We start from the raw sequence: 20863 nt of genomic DNA, 5'->3' as shown, positions 1-20863 counted from the left end.
GTAAAATCAGTGTTCAGGATTATTATACTAACTCTGGCATCATCTGGGAGCATCAGTGTTCAGGATTATTATACTAACTCTGGCATCATCAGGCATTATCAGTGTTCAGGATTATTATACTAACTCTGTCATCATCAGGCATTATCAGTGTTCAGGATTATTATACTAACTCTGGCATCATCTGGGAGCATCAGTGTTCAGGATTATTATACTAACTCTGGCATCATCTGGCATTATCGTCATATTATACACCTTGTCTCCCTCAAAGCTAATGTTATATAATGAGTACACCGAAATTTTTAAAGATAATCAAAATGTTTCAAATAAATTGTCAAAAAGGGACATGGAACACTGAAGAGGAATCTTTTGGGCGAAATCTGTCTTTTTTTTCTTAGAAGTGATACTGTGTGTTTAATTATTTTAATCGTTCAATAATGAAGTGAAATTCATTCTAAAAAAATCTTATGGGAGAGAGAACAGGTGAGGTGGAAACGGTGAACATTTAGTCATTGGTTGTCAGCACCACTGTATACTGTACTGTTTTTATAATATGTTGATAACAAATACTTATTTAGCATGTTTACTAATACCTACAATTAGTTAGTAAAAATGCTTGAAGACTATTAATTACCGCCCATAATTACTGTAAATATATAATTACCTCTCAAGATAATTACCCCTCTGCCATTATCTTAAGATTATTGTACTTTTGCTATCATCCTAAATTTATTATCCCAACCCTTAAGATTACAGTACTTAGAGCAACTTCTGAAGATTATTGTATCTCTGTATTCCCCCAAATTTTATTGACAACCACCGCATATTATCATACCCCTGGCACCCTCTAGTGGACGTCTTGCATCTATGGTCCGAAGGTTATCATACATCTGGTGGCCCTTGTCTTTAAATTATTATACATCTGTCACTTCCGGATCTTTAGGTTATAGTACTTCTGTTATCCTCTGGTTCTCAGGTTATTATACATGTGGCATCCTTAGAGTCCTCTTAAGGCTATTATACCTCTGGCATTCCTTTAGATGCAAGTCCCCAGAGACAAACTACCCTAATGAGGCAATTACAGTGTGGTAGTTAGCGCGTGGGGGGGATCTTGTTAGTTTATGGTAATCTATACGAGATCATCAGTGACCCAGAATGAGGCCTGTCTTTAGGCTTCTTCCTCATCCTTCTTCTCTATTCATCTTATTTTATCTATTTTGTTTTTTATTTTTAATCTCTCACTCGCTCTGTTTTTCTCTATATCTTTCTCCTTATCCTTGTCTCTCCCTTTCTCTCTACCTCGCGCTCATTCTCATTTATGGACACTGACAGACTTTGTTTACGATCTAGCTCGTGAATCCGGATCATCTGACTCTAATCCACGAACGCTGAGTGACGTGGCAAGTGGAAAATTACACACAGTGGAGGAGTAAAGGTGAGGGGAGGAAGGGCGGAGCGAGGGAAGGAGGGAGGAAGGAAGAGAAGGCAGGATGGATGGAAGGAGGAAGGAAGAGAAGGAAGGAGGGAGGGAGGGAGGGAAGGAAGGATAAAGGAAGGGAGGGAGGAAAGGGGCCTTTTTACACCCGTTTTATAGTAACACAGTTCTTCCTCTCCACTTCCAAGTTTATCATCCCCAAGTAAAAAGACACAAATCCGGAGACTACAAAATTCTTCCCTTTTCCCCGATATAACTTACAAATTAAGAGAGGTCCCTGGAGAGAGAGAGAGAGAGAGAGAGAGAGAGAGAGAGAGAGAGAGAGAGAGAGAGAGAGAGATTATAAAATATTCACTTCCTGACACACATATACTGGGGTAAACATGCAACGTGTTCTCGTATACCTGAATACACCTGCAGGTATTTGTGAAGATAGATAGGTACAGTTAACCCCCCAAAAATGTTCTGCATCTTTACTGTGTTAAACAATATGATACACCGGGCCAAGAATTCTCAACAACACAAGTTTTATAATGTATTTTTTCTGTATTAACTATACGTGAAATACAGAATACATCGTACTGGTTAGACACTGCAACACAAAATCAGAAGTACCAACCTTACCAAATGAACATGGCCGTCAGACCCAGGGGTGAAGAATTTTTTGTTGTTAACTGTACACGAACAAGCACAGGTACAGTCACTCAAAAACTCTCTCCATAAAGATGTGATGAAAAAATATGACACAACGGACGAAGGATTTTGGCAACCATCCGAGACAACAGGAGTCGCATTTTTGAGTGACGGTATTTATTAATGACATACATGCATGTACACAGACGTTGATTAACATATTCACATAAAAGCCGTCATAAAACACATAAATAAGCAAACACACACACACACACACACACACACACACACACACACACACACACACACATTGTTCATTGTATATTTTCAGCCTTCGGGCTGCCATGTTTTCTTAATAAACCGTTAATTATTATTATTATTATTATTATTATTATTATTGTTATTTTTATTTTTAATTTTTATTTTTATTATTATTATTATTATTATTATTATTATCATTATTACACACACAGACACACACACACACACTATGCTCCCCAAACTAACGTATGCGTCACCAGCCTGGTCGTCTTCTCTCAACTCTACCCAACAACGTCAGCTAGAGAAGGTACAGAAGAGGGCCTGCAGAATCATGCTCGGCGCAGACTACTCCGGCTACAACAACGCTCTCTCCACCCTGGAAATGCCATCCCTCAGTGATCTCCACCACCACGCACTAGCAGGGTTTGGCAGTGGACTACTGCACCATCCTCGCCATCGCCACCTACTGCCACCTGCAGTCCCCCTCCCACCTAGCGCAGTCCGCCACTACAACAAAATTCAGCCCAAAAGAGCCCGCACTGATAGATATAAGAATAGCACCATCCCATCTACTGTTAAAATAATAAACAGCTCCTGATTTATGTACTGTACAGCCCTGTAAATGTATTGAATGTATATTATTATGTCTAAATCACATGTAAGTTTGTATATTTTCAACCACCGGCTGCAACTCTATTAATAAACCGTTTATTGTTGTTATTATTACACCGTCTACTACCGTCATGTGCAGACGTCATCCTCGGCGTCCCAGGAGCGTCCAGGGATTCCATTTAGCCTCCTTTCTCACCTCCCCTCAGCTCCCCAGCTGCATCAGGGAGGCCGATAACACCCCGTGATAGTCCAGCTTTATAGCACCACAGCTGCATCAGGGAGGCCAACAATACCCTGTGATCGTCCAGCTGTACAACACCACAGCTGCATCAGGGAGGCCGACAACACCCCGTGATCGTCCAGCTGTACAGAACCACAGCTGCATCAGGGAGGCCGACAACACCCCGTGATCGTCCAGCTGTACAACACCCCAGCTGCATCAGGGAGGCCGACAACACCCAGTGATCGTCCAGCTGTACAACACCACAGCTGCATCAGGGAGGCCAACAATACCCTGTGATCGTCCAGCTGTACAACACCACAGCTGCATCAGGGAGGCCGACAACACCCCGTGATCGTCCAGCTGTACAACACCTCAGTTGCATCAGGGAGGCCGACAACACCCAGTGATTGTCCAGCTGTACAACACCCCAGTTGCATCAGGGCCAAGACCAGCCCCTCTTCAACCTCAGTTAAAAACATCATACACCAGTTAACCGATATTTTCACCACACGTTTCCTCTCGTTGTTGTACTCAAGGCTTATGTTAAGTGACCCACTCCCCAATATATATCTTCTTCGGTAATTTACGGCATTTCTGTTCATTATGTATTTTAAACCCCTGGCTGAAATTTTCCTTCACTAAACCGTTACTTCTTTTTGTAATTATTATCAATATCATTATTACAGACAGACAGACAGACGCACGCACGCACGCACTCTCAGAATAACAACAGGTCTCGTAGGAATAAAACATTGGCTCCACTAAATTAATACATATCTTCCTCACACTCACACACGCACTCACTCACACACTCATTACACGCAAGCACTCGGTTACACACTTAATGCTTTTATGTATTATAGGCTTTAACGTACACAATACACGCACGCACTCAATTTAAAACACAACGCACTCAAAAACGAGACCATATTTTTTTCAATATATACACGCACTTCAACTAAACGACTAAATACGCTATAGCCGTATCTATTCCGTGTCTTTTCAACGCACTCACGCACTCGGTGGCAGTATCTTCTCAACGCATACACACACTCAAATAATACATTCAACACACGCACACAAATACAAGATAGAATTTACTCGGTATATAAACGCACTCAGCCCCCCACGGACACACTCAAGAACACACCCACAAGCATAGAGGAAAGTTCTCTTTAACACACGCAAGCACTTGGTACAACGAACTTAACACACGCAAGCACTTGATACAACGAACTTAACACATGCAATATAAAGCTTCTTCATTGCTTTACTAACTGTTTAAATGTTTATATGTCTGTCTGTCTGTCTGTCTGTCTGTCTGTCCTATAATCTCTCTCTCTCTCTCTCTCTCTCTCTCTCTCTCTCTCTCTCTATCCGTCCATCCGTCCATCCATCCATTTTTCAGTGTGACTGTCTATCGATTTCCCTCTCTGTCTGTCAATCTATCTGTCAGTATGTCTATCTATCAGTCTGTCTATCTGTTTGCAAGTCTAGTCATCAGTCAGTTTGTCTGCCTGTCTGTCATTATTTCTATATGTCTGTCTGTCTGTCAACAAGTCAATCTCTCTGTCTGTCTGTCTGTCTGTCTGGCTGTCTGTCTGTCACTTAGGTGTGGCGCGGTGGGGGAAGTTGTCTCGACTGGTCACCTCGAGTGCCCAGGATCGATAACACATTGACGAGACATCGAGAGAGGCGGCTGACTGGCTAGTACTGAGAGAGAGAGAGAGAGAGAGAGAGAGAGAGAGAGAGAGAGAAGGAGAGCTCTCATAGAAAAAAAATGAATGAAAGAAGGAAATAAAGGAAAACACAGATGAAAGATAAATATAGAAAGAAAAAAAGAGCATGAAAGAACAGAAAGAAAGTAGGAGAGATAATGAAGAATGAAAGAATAGATGAAGGAAATGATGAAAAGCATAAAACAAGAAAAATAAATTAAATAAACGATGGAAGAAACAAAGAACAATATAGAAAAGGAGAAAGGAAGGAACGAAAGAAACCGAAAACAAAAACGATAGCAAAAAAAAAAAGAGCGAAAGAAAAATATTAACTATAGATCATAAATAAAAAATAAGAAAAATATGAATAGAAAAATGAAAAATCAAACTCAAAATACAGACGTTTAACGGTTTTCACTCAGTCACACCATGGCGCTCACTGGGGAAGAACGTATGTCTCTCGTTGAATGCATCCTCAAGAGAATGTCAAATTGCTTTTAAAAGTCGTTTTGGTGGTCGTACGAAACATTCAAAATCAGTGATATGGAAAGTGGTGAAGAAGCAGGTCAGAGAAACATGCTGCGTGAGGTGAGAAAAGAACACACATGTCAGCCAAATGTTATACCGGGGAAAGTGGATGAAGAGCGGGAAGGAATGGAAGAACGTAAGGAAAAAAAAACCTGTGGGACGTTTAACACAACAAGCTCACTGTTTACATTCCAGTCAAAGGAAGGCGGTCTAGACATTCTAGCTTTATTCCTACAAAATTCCTTCAGTGCATCAGTTACTGGAGCCAGATAAAGAGAAATGTGTAGCCTACAGTGAGTGGCTTCAGAAGTTGGTAAGAGAACGAGACAATGTTTTGGATGTTAGGCTTTTTCCAGACGAACTATGGTTTTATCTTTCTGGGTATGGAAACTCACATAACTCTCGTTTATGGCTAAGTGAACAACCTTATGCAATGCACGAAAGGCCATTGCCGTCCGCGAAAATTGGTGTTCGTTGTGCTGTAAGTCGGCAAAGAATTAGTGTTCCATAATAAGAACCTCTCAAGACATCTTGCTCTGGTACAGGTACCTGACCATATAGGAGTTCGCACCTGAATTTAAGTATTTGCCGGGACGTGTGAACCTCTTTGCTGATTTGGTATCCAGACACATAACTCCTGTCACGACGCTACCCACGTTCACCCTACCATAGCTAAGGGCGTAACAACTACAGGATCCACTGTGGTGCAAGGCAATTTATGCCTTAGAATAAGGAGATGAGGTAAATCTTCTAAAACTACCACTACCTCTCTCACAGTCTGAGCCACAGCACGATCTGCTGTATCGGTCAGTAAAAGCACAACAAAAGTCAATTTCTCAAATTGTACTTCCTACAAAACTAAAGGAAAACATTCTCACCCTGTTCCACGATACACCCCAAGTCAGGCATCCAGGGCGAGGCAGATGTTTAACAGAAATAACACAAATATATTACTGGAAAACTTTGGGGACCGACATCGAGCAATCCATTGCTCAATGTTTATCTTGTGCACAACACAAGGGACCAACGGTGGGTACCACTCCAATGCCTGAATACCCGATGCCAGACCGTCCCTGGGATACAGTCGCAATCGACTTATTACTACTACCAAAATGGATCCAAGGCTCTAACTACTCGTACATGTTTGTGTGTGTTGACATAGGCAGTGGCTCATGCATTAATTACTCATCTCATTTGCCCTTTCTCAACGCCTAAAGTGATTCAGATAATGGGGCAGACTTTAAGGATCAACTCTTACCAGCAGTTTACCAACAATACTGCAAACACACAAACTTTACAACGGCCTACCATCCATCCTCATTTGGATTGGTAGAGTGTACAGATCATAAGACACCAGAGGTTCGCTTATATTTAGTAAATCTGATGCACAATTCCTGGGAGGACTGGCTTCAAAAAGTAGCAACAATGGATATCTCAAAAGCTTTACAGGCAAATCGCCTACTATATAACATTTAGTGCAGACAAACCGTTTGCCTTATGATCAACAAACAGGAACCCCACATCCTGTGTACAACATGGATGATTATGCAAAGAAACAAATCAATGTTTTAACACTTAAAAAACAAAACAAAACACATAACAGGAGCTCAGATGATCTGCAGCAACATATAGAAGCTAAACCTATAACTTTAGAAATATGTTACGTTCTACTGATTAAGGCGTCAGGACGCATATGAAAACTTTCACCAGAATTCACAGGACTACAGTATACCTAATTCGGGCGAAAGAACATGAAAATAGATTCCAAATAGTTGAGCCAACAACACATGTCACAGGCAGTACATGTAGATAAAATGAACAAAGTCAGCAAAGACTTAGAAGGGTCAGTCAGTTAGTCCCTACTTCCACGACAACAGTTGCTCAACAAAATATAATAATAGACAATATGTATCGTCAAAAACTACGATCAACAAATCAGAAAAAAATAATTATCCTCGCCCCTTGCAGACGTGGCTTGGATACCGCTCCTAGTGTTGGTATGGAGCGTTGTACCGGTAGCCACATCCCCAGCAGAGGTCATCACGCCGGGAACTTTAGTTGTCCCACTGGACAAAGTCCTTGTAGTGGAAGATGTCGCAACTGTCAAATACCAGCTCCATGGTTTAATGTGCATACCTGTCCACGTTGAAGCAGCTATGCACACCCGCAAGATCTCAGACAACAACCTTACATATCTACAACCCTTCAACAAACCGCCTCGCTACAAAATGTCCGTATGAAGAGTCTTCTCAAGAGGATCATGCACTCTGAGGGCAAAATATCTGTCTCATGAAGACATCGGGAAGAAAGTGCGAGTTCAATTGCTGATAAGTAATAATTTATTTGGGACGGCAACGGCAGGATGTAGCAAAACTAGAGAAACGTATTGTCATGGCTAGTGCCTACACTAGAATGACTAGTATGTTTTACAGAATAATTTCATGCAGCAGAAACCTCTATTCAAGCTCTAGCAGTAACAAATATTAAGCGCATAGTTGAATTAGTGAATGCAGGTTTAGGTCGTATAGACCCGCAGCTTTTACCAATACGCCAACTTATTGCAACTTTAATCATAGCTGAGACTGACTATCAACTAACGCCCATCTTTCAGCCACGTAGTGGAATTCTCTTACCCCTTGCTAGAAGCATCCACGCATGAGGAAATACTAAAAACACATTCCACTAAAATCAATAAACAAATTAGATGCATTGCATTCGGGTTCCTTTCCTATAAAGGCGAATGGAAATCTTTTCGTCCTTAATAAACAAACGAACTATTTGTGGTTTCAAAAGACTTTTCTTTAGTAGTGGTGGCTAAGCATGGCGTCCTAAATCATTGTAAGTCAACCAATTTACAACTTACATATATGTCCCGATTATGCTTTCGCTTTCACCCGGGCTGCAGAAGCTACTTGTGAACTAGCCAGAAAACAAACTAATGCTTCTACAGCTTTGCAACAACGTGAATACACTCCAATACCACACAAGTTAGTGTTTCACGCACCTCACTCACTAAACTTTGTGTCTCTGCTCCTGAATCATTTACTAGAATAGAATCATCTGATAACACCATCTGACTCACTTCCCAAGTACAGTACATCCCATATTATTACTCACAAAACTAACACTTCCCTCGACCACTCTAGGTTATTTTCACCTTTCTTATTACATCATTAGTTAAAGTATAAAACATCCATTGCCGTGAACCAGTTTTCCTTTATTCATTAGACTCTAATATATGTTCCTTCTCTCCATCGAAACTCTGGACATCATTCAAAAGTTCTTATTTACCCCATACATCTTAAATACTTCTTACATCACTTTTCTTTCTATTCCATCATATGATTTTTCTAAATTCATAGAATAAATGTTTCAACCTACGTACTTTTACTCAACTCATGAACCACACTTTCCCTGTCTTTCCTACACCCACAAACACTGCTCTTCCTCCATCACACACTCGCCTTTTGCTGCACCTCTCAGTAACAACTCATACCTGACTCTCTCTCCATAATATACTCTATGTTTACATGTATTCTTATCGTCTTTCTATACAGGAAAGTACCCCCATACTCTACAGATTTTGGCAACATTGTACCTAGTTAAAGTATGATATTTTTACCTAAATATACTTTGACCTAACCTAACCTCATGTAACCTAAAATAATCTAATCAAATCTCAATCTCACCACATATGGCCAGGATATTTAATCATCAGGTGAAATAAACTGAAGGGCTAATCTTCAGGTGATCAATTTCAGGTATTGTGACGGTGAGGACAGTCGTCGTAGCCTGGGCGGACACGAGGGAATCTGCCTTGTATGAATATCCTCCCTCCTACACACTGTTAACAGCTGCTGTGGTACTGTACATGGCCTTGAGTGCTCTTAACAATAGGGGGTCCATTAATAGCCTCATTAGCATGCACATCACTTACATTGTTCCCTGAAACCCGGACAGACTGCTTGGTGGTTCAGCTGTTGTGTGTGTGTTACCAATTACTGAGTCCACATTGTTTTGTTTGGTGTATTGCAGGTGACGGGTGTCAGGTGTTTGAGCAGAGTTGTTAGTGTTTGGGGGGAAGTACCACGTATAGGATGACCCGAGACAATTAAACTTAACCCAACCAAAACTCTATTAGGATCATTAACCCTTTCACCGCATGTCACGGACTTGCCATTTTATTCTGGTTACCGTCAGACGATTTTATTCAGCTTAGTGTTACCTTCCGCTGTGAAAGGGTTAGAATGGGAATCTTTTCTTTTTAAAGTTTGGTTACGTTAGGTTTGGTTAGATGAAGGAAAAGTGTGGTTGGATTACGTTAGATTGGATTAGATTAGGTTAAGTTAGTCTAGGTTTGGTAAGTTTAGGTTAAGTTAGGTTTGGTCTGGCTAGTTTAGATTAGGTCGGGTTATATTTTTACCATGGACAACTTTAAAAATCTTCAGTAAACACATCATTGTTCATAAGTCTCCTCAGCCGAGCTCGTAAAAGAATTTCTTAAAAAAAGCGTCCCGTCCTAAACAAACTCCAGACACGATCGATCACCGACGAGGTTTGCGCATTCTCCCGCTCGCTTTGTTTTCGTCTTCAGAACTCCAAGGTCGTTCATCAATCGAAATCGCTCAAATTCTTTACATGAGCAACACTGCACATTATGCAGAGTGAAACCTTTACATTTAAGAATTATTGTACATGAGGTATATTGTACAGAGAGCTTTCATGGAATATTGTTAAGAAATATGAGAGAGAGAGAGAGAGAGAGAGAGAGAGAGAGAGAGAGAGAGAGAGAGAGAGAGAGAGAGAGGTGATTTATCTCGCTTCCTCTGTCTCGTCTCTTTGACAACACTAGAAATCTGTATTTATTCCAATATTATACGTCTTGTCAAACCCACAGGTAGACGAACACCTGCTTAACACAATATTTCTAATTAACTTTGGAACTCTTGCATTCAGCATCAATTAAAATACGGCCTATCGAAACTATCAAATTTCTGTATAAAAAAAAAAGGGTAATAAAATCTTTTCAAAGTTTCAGTCCATTAAGCGAGGCGCTGGTAAGAGGTCACGCACCGTGTTGTGGACGCCTCTACTCCCCAGGTCACGGAGGTCCCCATGGCAGGTCAAGAGAACCGTACAGGCGGTTTGAAACCTAAAGACCCATACAAGGGAAATGAGGACACCAGTCAGATTGTGTGGTTCATGTTTTAAATTCTACGGAAGAATAAGCTGGCCAATGGGTGAAACATAATAAACGGTGAAGCAGTACGGCGCTCGAATTGGAACTGAAACAGCCTTTGACAAATTGTTTTCTTTTTCTAGGTAACCTGTGTACCGTGATGGATGCCATGCCGTACACAAGATAAATAACAACTATGCTTGGGTAATGACACGGAAACCTCTTAGGAGACACCCGCTCCACTGTGTCAAAAGTGGACGTGTTTTTTTTCCCGAAATAATTTTTTTTTTTTCATTATTATTATATTGAGAATGGTTCGTTTAACTGGTGGATGTATTACCTCTTCCAATTTATATCTATCCACTTTGAACTTTGTGTGTATGTGGATATTTGTGTTGGCTCCAGTTTCTTAGTTCGTGGAAAACACCTTTGTACTTTGACTTATTGCCACCTTGTTAAGTCACTTCAATTCCTTCTCTTTACACAATATTATTCTTGGGAGAGTATTTCTGTTATTTAAATGTCTGTTGTTAGGTTTCAAATTAATTTCTTTCCAAATCACGAGACAGCTGTTGCTATTAATAGTAAGTGTTCCTACAGCTCTCCGCGCCATACTGATTCGATTTCTCATGACGGATATTCACTGGTGACGTCAGTTTAAATTATTGGTTCATAATGGAGGCGAATATTTGTGCCTGTTGAAGATTAATTTTGTTTCTGATGAGATGATTGTAAAAATTACTTTCGATTGTTTTATTTAGATTTGTGGTCAGGTTTTGTGATCGTCAAGTTTAATGTAAATTTTAAATAGATGATTTAAGTGTATGTGAGGGACTTCCACCAGAACAGAGTACAGTATAGCCATCAGGGTTATGAAGTACAAGGTATAAAAACAAACCCTGGCAACTTCAGGTGCCCCAGCTACTAAAATATGACCTTTACGATATGAAAAGGAAAAATTCTTCTACACTTCAGTATATTTTGAATGGAGGTGAGACCATCTTTTGTTTCCTTAGTTAAAGAATCAATAATAATTTTCAGTCTGGTAAACGAAAGAATACTTATTGCCGAGGATTACTGTACCTTCTTGAACGACACACGGCAGCTCTGCTCAGCCTGATAACATTGATCTTACGTAGTACATGCTTACCTGAGTATTACAGCTCATGCTATTATAATGAAGGTAGACTAATCACACACTCGGTACAATCACGCAGGGGTACACACACAAGATCATTACCAACGTCCAATATGTTTTAGTTTCTAGCACGGATAAAAACATCGAGGTCTTAGTTTAGACAGTTAACTAAAAAAATTACTTTTTTGGCCGTCTATAACCTTGCCTTTGAGAGTCCAAGGTGGCTTAGATAGTGTAGTGAAGGGGGGAGGGAGTCTGTGTACTAATGGCGATAATGTAAGTCAGTTAATCAGAATTTAATTTGGTTGTGTGTCTTTCTTATTGTTCTCTGCCTACCTGTCTGTCTGTCTCGGACTATTTAATGCACACATATTTAGAAACGCCCTGATTAACGCATTTTCCGCTACAGAGCAATGCAGGAGAGGTCACACGCAACCATTCACAACAGGAAATATAGGTAAAGGAAGGGTAGGATAGAGTTCCAATACAGAGCTTCCAGCATGTATCACAAGACGCCGAAAATGGTCAATATCGTATAATCATATAAGAAAAAGGTATACCAAGGTCACTTAAGCTTCCAGCCATATATTTATAGTATAATTGTAAATAATGTGATATATGATGGAAAGCTTAGGAGATACATGTATTTTTTTTCATCAAAGGCAGACATACACATAGCAAGGAAACTCACATAAGTACTGGGATTTCATCATTGTACTGTACCACGATTAGTTTTGTGATATGGTGATGCTACGGACTACCTCAAGGATGCTAAAACAACAAATGGTCACAGTTCCCGCCGGCTATAATGGATTTAGATTTTTTCTCTCGTGAAAATTGTTTTAGTCCCCAAAATGTTTCACACTCAGCAGATAACGTGTAATTGTGTTCATCCATTTCACTCTTGTTCTCTGTTATTTATGACTATTACAGAACCATCGTTGTTTATTATTCAGTACGGAGATAAAATGGAGCCTTTAGTAAATGGAATTGAATTTTGAGTGTTGTAAAATTTGATGCTAAAACCCGCAGTCACATCATCATCATAAAGGTTGATGTGAATGAAGGTCTCTGGCTTGACTTGGAACGTTTCAGTTACATTTTCAAGCGTCTCCAGCTCAGACATTTCTTAAATCACACAAACACACACACTCAGACCAATTTCGACAGACACACACATCTACATACAAGAGAGAAGTGTTTATGTGTGCATGTAACTTAACTAGAATGTTTTGACTTGATAAAGATTGTGTCAGTCTCTGCAGCATCACCTCCATCTCCCAGCAGTCATTCTCCCGCCAAATGTCTTAGTTACATCACACCCGTCAAATATTCCTCCCATAACCATATTACTTTGAAACTTTTTCCATAAACTTCTCATCTGCTAAAATTTTTCCCTCACATTCTCAAAATATTTCCAGGCTTACGACAACTTCTACGATAGATGCGACATCCAGTAAAATTTATTGCCATAATCGCCTTACATACTCGAGTTTCCACGCTAAAACTCGTCGTCCTAAGTTTTCCCGCCCAAACTCTTGATTTCTAAGTTTTCCCTCCCCAAATTTGTGAAAATTTCCTGCTATAATCTTGTCATAGTAAGTTTTATTGTTTAGTTACGTCATGAACTTCATCTTTTGGGTCTCAAGTTCTCACATCACACATGACAATCTTTCTCTGTTTATTTCACCACAGACAACTTTTGTCGTCTCTGAAGCTCAACATCAACTCTCGCCACAATTTCTCTTCCATATTTTCATCAGTTATTGTCAGTCCCTCGAAAAAACATTTTCTCCCCTCAAAGTTTTCCTGCAATATTCACGCTGCCATTCATCGTGTTTGTAAACAACGCCGCGATGTCAAACACTGAAGTCAACGGTTAAACAAACAAACAACCATCATCGCAGTTACTGAAGCTGGTGATTATACCGAGAAAATCTGATGAATCAAACAGAGTCGTTCATGTGTGTATGAGTATACGCGTGTGTATGTACCCTTGTGTGCGTGTGTATGTACTCTTGTACCTGTATATGGTCTCGGCTAGTGATAAACTATCGCGTACAGAGAGCGGCTGGGCGTCGCCTCAGTCATGATCGCGTGATCTAACCATATGGAAAAGATTATAGAGACTGAGAAACTACGCAGTATCAAAGTCTCAAACCTACCATGAGTTATGTATTCACTGATGTCATATAATATTATTGTCTTAAACTTAGTAACTATGGTAATAGCTAACTATGGTAACTATGGTAACTATGGTACTAGCTAAATTAAATAATCTTGTGATGGCGTCTTACATGTACACGTGGATGTATGTACTACCAGTGTGTGTGTGTGTGTGTGTGTGTGTACTCGTGGTTGTGTGTATGGGCTTGCGTGTGTGTATGCCCATGTATGTACCCGTGTGTGTATGTCTCGTGTGTGTATGTACCCGTGTGTATATGTCTCGTGTGTGTGTCTGTACCCATGTGTGTATACCCATGTACTGTATGTACCAGTGTGCGTATGTACCCATGTGTGCATACCCATGTATATACCCGTGTGTGTATTTCTCGAATGTGTATGTACCCATGTGCGTATGTACTCGTGTGTGCATGCACCCGTGTGCGCATTTACCCGTGTGTGTATGTATCATTGTATGTACCCTTGCGTGTATGTATCCGTGTGTGTGTGTGTGTGCGTGTGTACCCGTGTCTGTATTTATCCGTGTGTGTATGTACCCGCGTGTGTTTGTATTCGTGTGTATGTTCCCGTGTGTGTATGTTCCCGTGTGTGTATGTAACCGTGTGTGTATGTAACCGTGTGTGCATGTACGCATGTGTGTGTCTGTTCACCTTATAGTTAAAAAATGCGAGATCGTTAATTATTTTGATATATCAGCAAATTATCGTAACTCTAAGAGCATAATATATTTTCAAATTACATAACCAATATGATTTATTGATATTTTCCTCCTAAACCCGAAAAATAGCCACTTGCCAACTCCACTGCCGCCGTAATTGATTTGTTTATAAAATTTCTCGCCAAAATCTCATTTGTCAAACGTTGGAAATATTTTTTCCCTTGTGTGAGCCACTTTTTTTCCCTCCCGTAAAATATTTAATGTTTTTTGGTTTGTTTTTTCACTGCACGAACGTTGCTCTAATCTGTTCACTCTTTACTTATGAAATATCAGATTATCCGAAAGTGCTCTAACGTGTTTTCTCTCTTACGCTTTCAAAAAATAAAAGAACAAATATAACATTTCACCCAAAATAACTGGGATTTTAATCTTACTACTTTGGGACAACACGCATGACCCCGACATTGGGTCTGTTGACCAATCAGCAGGCATTTCCTTCTAATTAGGAGCCGACAGGTTAATGGGAACTGCAGTAGTTTGACGGCCACCAAGGGTCAATTTTGCCGCCAGGTGATCACGACATACCCTAGGCACAACACTGCTGTCTTAAAGAGTCGAGCGACGAATTCTGTTTCTTACAGGGATTTTACCATTAAATTACTCAACCAGAGGAGGGTCTTCAGTATATCTGCGCAGTACAGTATTAACAATACACTGAGATTAAATATGGCACACCTCTGATTTGAACAGTAGTAGTAGTAGTTGTTGTTGTTGTTGTAATTGTAGTAGTAGTAGTACAGACTATACGTTAACAGGAGTGGTGTGTGATAGCATCAAGTCATACATAGTTGCGTATCAACATTTCATTAAGTTATCAAGATTTTTCAAGTCATTGTGTCGAACAGTAAGTTTTAAGTGACGCCAATGAACCATTAACTGAGAGGCATCGTAACATTCATGTTGATTTCACTCATGCCAAGTTACACCTTTACCATCATACTGATATCATGATGGTACAGTATGTAAGTTACACACCATCACGGGAGCACTGGACCGAGGAAGGTTTAATGTGCATGTGAACTTAATATCAGGTCTGATAATGAAGCAGGTGGTAGAGGAGTAACCTAACATGACTCAACTCAGTCTGTGTGTTCCACTGTGCTTTAATTTTATTAGTTCATTGACCTAAATTGAAAAGAGTAATTCTAGCACTGTGATGATTGTGTAAGTCTGAATGTTGGAAATGACATGTACTGTGCTCTTTTTTGACCTTATAAAAGATTCAAATGCTTGTGGAGAAGAAGCAGTGCCAACTCTCCCTTTAATTCCAGATGAAATGCAATTGAACTTCTAAAAACATGACATTTGTATTGATTTTTTATGTGCATTTGGAAAGGTCATAAAAACAATGAAACTAGAACTTAAAAAAGAAAATGTTTTTAGGCCTTTTGGGGATCAGATGGAGGGAGGGGGGAGGGGAGCATTCAGGGTTGATAGAGAGGCGCAGTTCTATAAAGGTTACGAACCACTGGTCTATAGTTTTTCCAGCCTCTTAGCGTTTTATAATCTTCACTAATTCTCTGAAGGCAGAACCAGCGCCAGTTGGTGTCAGACTCACACAATAATAACCTAAATTTCTGGCCTTTCATCAGTTTTCTTCTCCGAAAGTCAATTCGTCTCACCATTTTTCACAATCATTGTATCAGCGGTGTTAAGTTTTTGTTGTTGTTGTCTTAAGGGATTCCTCAAGTCACAGCCGCTATGTTTCTTTTCCATAATTATATTATCTCAAAACTTACGAGAATATTTGAACTTTGCATCATACCTGATGCGACTTCCAGCCATAATCGTATCACCGAACTCGACTTTTCCCGCCAAAACTCTACTCTGCCTTTTCTCCCCTGAACATAATTCGGTTTTTCTGTCCTAAATTCACTTCCACTTTTCCCGCCAAAAGTCAACCCAATTTTTCCCTCCAAAATTTATCTCTGTTTTTGCTGCTAAAACTCAACCCTGATTTATTCCCTAATCTCGAATTTTCCAGCCAAAACTGAACCCAGTGCAAACTAAACTTACTTTCATAATTCAACTTGTCTTTTCTCGCCAAAATTTTTCTAATCGTATCAGAGAATTTTGTTACAAAGGTACTGAAGTTACTCGAACTTTGTCAAGCAAATTTCATTAAATTACTCGCGATAAGTCTTCTTCCCACAACAAACACAGCACTTTAAACTTTCTCAATGGTCAAGCATTGATGTAGTGAGGGGGAGGAGGTGGGGGAGAGTTAGCGTCAGGGTTGGCGGGGGGAGGGGGGGATGGGTGGGGGGAGGGGGGTGCTCATTACGCCATCATAATTTTTTCCTCCACTCTGAAACGTTTCTCATATATTATCTTGCAGTTTCCCGCCATAATATTTCGAACAGGTATCGTTTAAATTTTACCCGCCAAAACGTCTCAAGTATTTATATATTTCTCGCTGAAACTAAAACAGTATATTGAGACTTTTATTTTACCGCCAAAACAAGACCAGGGTGTATCTATAATTTTCCCGCCAAAACACCACTAGTTAAATCTAATGTGTATTTTTATTTTTCGCGCCCAATCTATTAATTTTTCCTGCTAAAACAGCTTTTTTTCCCCTTAAACTTTGGTACATAAACTTTTCGCGCCAAAGCAATTTAAAAACCATTAATTATTGGTTTTACCTTCACTTTCTATAGTTACTGACAAGTGATCGCGGGCCCTTTGTGCCTGGTGAAAGTTTGAACTCTCGTGCTTGGTTAGCGCAACCGCCGTCCGGCTGACAGCGTACAGCGAATGAGGGTGCGCCAAGTCCGTAGACTTGATGGTTAATTAGGGTGCGCCAAGTCCGTAGACTTGCATCGTTTTCCATCGTAAATAAAATGGTTAATTAATGCCTTCCTAAAGAAACCATCGACATGGGACCAGGTTTGTTCCACTCTACGAATTTTTTGCGATTTTTCCACCAAGTTTGATGAAAAACCATTGTGCCGTTTCGGCTGCCCAGAACAGACAGACAGACAGACAGACAGACAGACACACGGCTAGTCCTATAGTATATTAGATATGTAGATTCCAGAATTATTACCTTATTATTATCACTTTCCATAGTTATTTCCTCTTTCTTTCTTTCTCTCTTCTCTTCTTCATTGATCTTTGTCTTCTTTTTCTCTTACCATCTACTTTCTCCGTTTCTCATTCTCTTTCCCTCTCCCTATCTAGGTCACTTGTTCACTCTTTTTTTCTCTCTTTTTCTCTGTCTCCTCCTTTCATCTTGCGTCTCCTCTCCTCCCTAACAGCCTTTCTCTTCCTTTCACATCCTTCTTCTTCTTTTCTTCTCTTGCCCCTTAGTCTTTGTTATTCATATTCTCTCCTTTTCCATTCCATTATATTTGCTTCTCCCATCTTCTCTTTCTCCCCGTTTTCTCTCTATCTCTTCATATTCTTCTTAAGTCGCGCATTTTGCTCTTATGTTTGTAATAACGTCTTAAATAAGTCGACTACACACACACACACACACACACACACAATTATCCTAAGCTGTCAATAATAAAAAAACCCTGATCAATGACGCCATAGTCAGGGCCTTCCTCAACCACTCAGAGATCTACACTCACGAGAGAATCAACCAATCAGAGACCCGCATTGATGAAAGACTCTCAGCGGTAGGTCAGCTTAGAAAAACTTTAAGAGGAAACCCAACAGTGTTACCATAAGTTCAAAAGTGGAGGGGGGGGGGGTATTATAATGCTTTATTTTGTTTGATGTTATTTCGTCCAGGAGTAGAAGCTTGTTTGTTTGTCTTGTGTATCGACTAACTTCATTTACTCACTCACTCCTTCATTACTGACTGACTGACTCACTCACTCTCACTTGACTCACTCACTCATTCTCATTCACACATTCACTAACTGACTGACTGACTGAATCACTCACTCACTCAATCACCCACTCAATAAATCACCCTCACTTGATTCACTGACTCAATCACTCATTCTCATTCACACATTCACTGACTAACTGACTGACCGACTAACTCACTCACTCACTCTCGTTCACACACATTTACTAACTGACTGAAAACACATTACCACCTCAAGCTGTGTCAGTGAAATACCTCTCTTACTGCTGTTGTCACCATAATACTACTAAAGCAATTAACAAGGGTCTCAAGTTAAGTAAACAACAATAAGAATCACGCTAGGATAATACCTGAATGTTGTTAATTAATGATGATATTGATGTACAGTACAGGTGTCACGCTAGGATAATACCTGAATGTTGTTAATTAATGATGATATTGATGTACAGGTGTCACGCGAGGCAGCACTGACACTGTTGCCAGTTTCTTGTTTGTGTTTTGGTGATGTGTATGTTGGTGGTCAAGATCCTCAAATATTGCCCATATGGTTAGGTTAGGTTAGGTTAGGTTAGGTTAGGTTAGGTTAGATTATTATATGTCGATTGGTTAAAGGTATAGAGTGTGTGTGTTGTGTAGTGTTGTGTTGTTGCGCTGTGTTGTGTTGTGTGGTGTGGCGTTGTGTGGATTTTTGTGGTGTTGTGTGGATTTGTGTGGATTTGTGTGGTGTTGTGTGGATTTGTGTGGATTTGTGTAGTGTTGTGTGGATTTGTGTGGATTTGTGTAGTGTGGTGTGGATTTGTGTTGTGTGGTGTGGATTTGTGTTGTGTGGTGTGGATTTGTGTTGTGTGGTGTGGTTGCTGTGTTGTGTTATGATGCGTAGTGTAGTGGGTGACGAACTGACGCGCGGATTCCTAGAAAATAAATCCAGCTGTCATGAGCAAATACACGAACGCTGCTCACTTGTATATTGAGAAATTCCCCGTCTCCACCCTCCTTGAGAGTGGGCTGGCTTGAGAGAGAGAGAGAGAGAGAGAGAGAGAGAGAGAGAGAGAGAGAGAGCGTGTTTGCAGCACTCATGAACATCTCCATAAGTTTTCATTGTTATCAGAATTAATCACCTCACATACTCGTTCACCACTACAACCACCACTACTAACACCATCCCCACTAACACTACCACCATCATCATCACTAACACTACCACCATCATCATCACTAACACTACCACCATCATCATCACTACCACCACCACCACCACTAGCACCCTGTCTCAATTATCCGTCTCCATCACGTTATTTACCTTGTCTAAACAGGATTACATCTCCCCCACCCCCCCCTCTTCTCCGCCTCCTCTCTCTCTATTCCCTTTCTCCTCCTTCTTGTTCTACTTTACTCTTCTCGTTCACCATTCCACCTTTCTCTTCTCATTCCCCATTTCTCTTCTGTGCTTCTTCCTGCCTTTCTCTTCTTTTCCTCTCTCTTGCTCATTTCTTCTCTTCCTTCTCCTTGTCTCTCTAGTATCTCATTTACTCTTCATCTATCCTTTCCTATTCTTTCTCTTCCTGTCTCCCTCTCCTCCTCCTTTCTCCTCTTTCTTTCTTCTCCCCTCTTCTCCTCCTCCTCCTCCTTCCCTCACTCTGCCAGACAGTGAAGAGTGTCAGTAAGTTTCAAGAGGTTGTCAGGGGTCATATAAATAAAAGTTTATTTTCCTGATATTTGTTCACACACACACACACACACACACACACACACACACACACACACACACACACGAATATTTTAATGTTTTTTTTCTGTAAAACAACTTGGGTAATCCTTCAGTTTTTATGGTTGTAAATATAAGTTTTTATTTATATATACTGTATATTTTCATTTTTTTTGAGAATGTGTAAATAAATATCTTTTGAATTTATATTTTGTTGGAAAATTATTTACCGTGAAAGAATCTCTCCACAATATACCTATTTTTTTTAGTTCCTTTTATTCACGGAAAAAAAATTGTCCTACGAATAAAAAAAATGACCTCGTTACTTGAACTTATTTGACCTATGTTGATTAAAGTTTATTTTAGCTTTATTTAACTTGAGGTTTATATTTGTTTAAGTAAGGTTAAGTTAATTTGGGCTAAGTAATGAAAGTTTAGGTTACGTTACGTTCACTTAGTTTAGGTTAAGTTAGGGTACGTTTAGTCAGATTAGGTTAGGTTAGGTTAGGTTGGGTTAGGTCAAATTAGGTTGGGTTAGGTCAAATTAGGTTGGGTTAGGTCAAATTAGGTTGGGTTAGGTCAAATTAGGTTGGGTTAAGTTAGGTTTGGCTAGATTAAGTTTAGGTTAAATTAGGTTAGGTTAGATTAAGTGCGATTAGGTTAGGTTAGGGCACGTTCATTTACATTTCCAAACATGTCTCCTTCCAAA

The 20863-nt window shown here is 40.0% G+C and overlaps 1 protein-coding gene across 1 annotated transcript in view; it reads right to left on the bottom strand.

The window, feature by feature from the left end:
* LOC121871511 overlaps nt 1-20863 on the bottom strand; it is an 82435-nt gene that overhangs the window by 60164 nt on the left and 1408 nt on the right. The gene's annotated exons all lie outside the window — the stretch shown is intronic.

This window comes from Homarus americanus, unplaced genomic scaffold (assembly GCF_018991925.1).
Source record: "Homarus americanus isolate GMGI-L3 unplaced genomic scaffold, GMGI_Hamer_2.0 scaffold45698, whole genome shotgun sequence".
Classification (NCBI taxonomy): domain Eukaryota; kingdom Metazoa; phylum Arthropoda; class Malacostraca; order Decapoda; family Nephropidae; genus Homarus; species Homarus americanus.
This window is presented reverse-complemented; position numbering and strand designations above follow the sequence as displayed.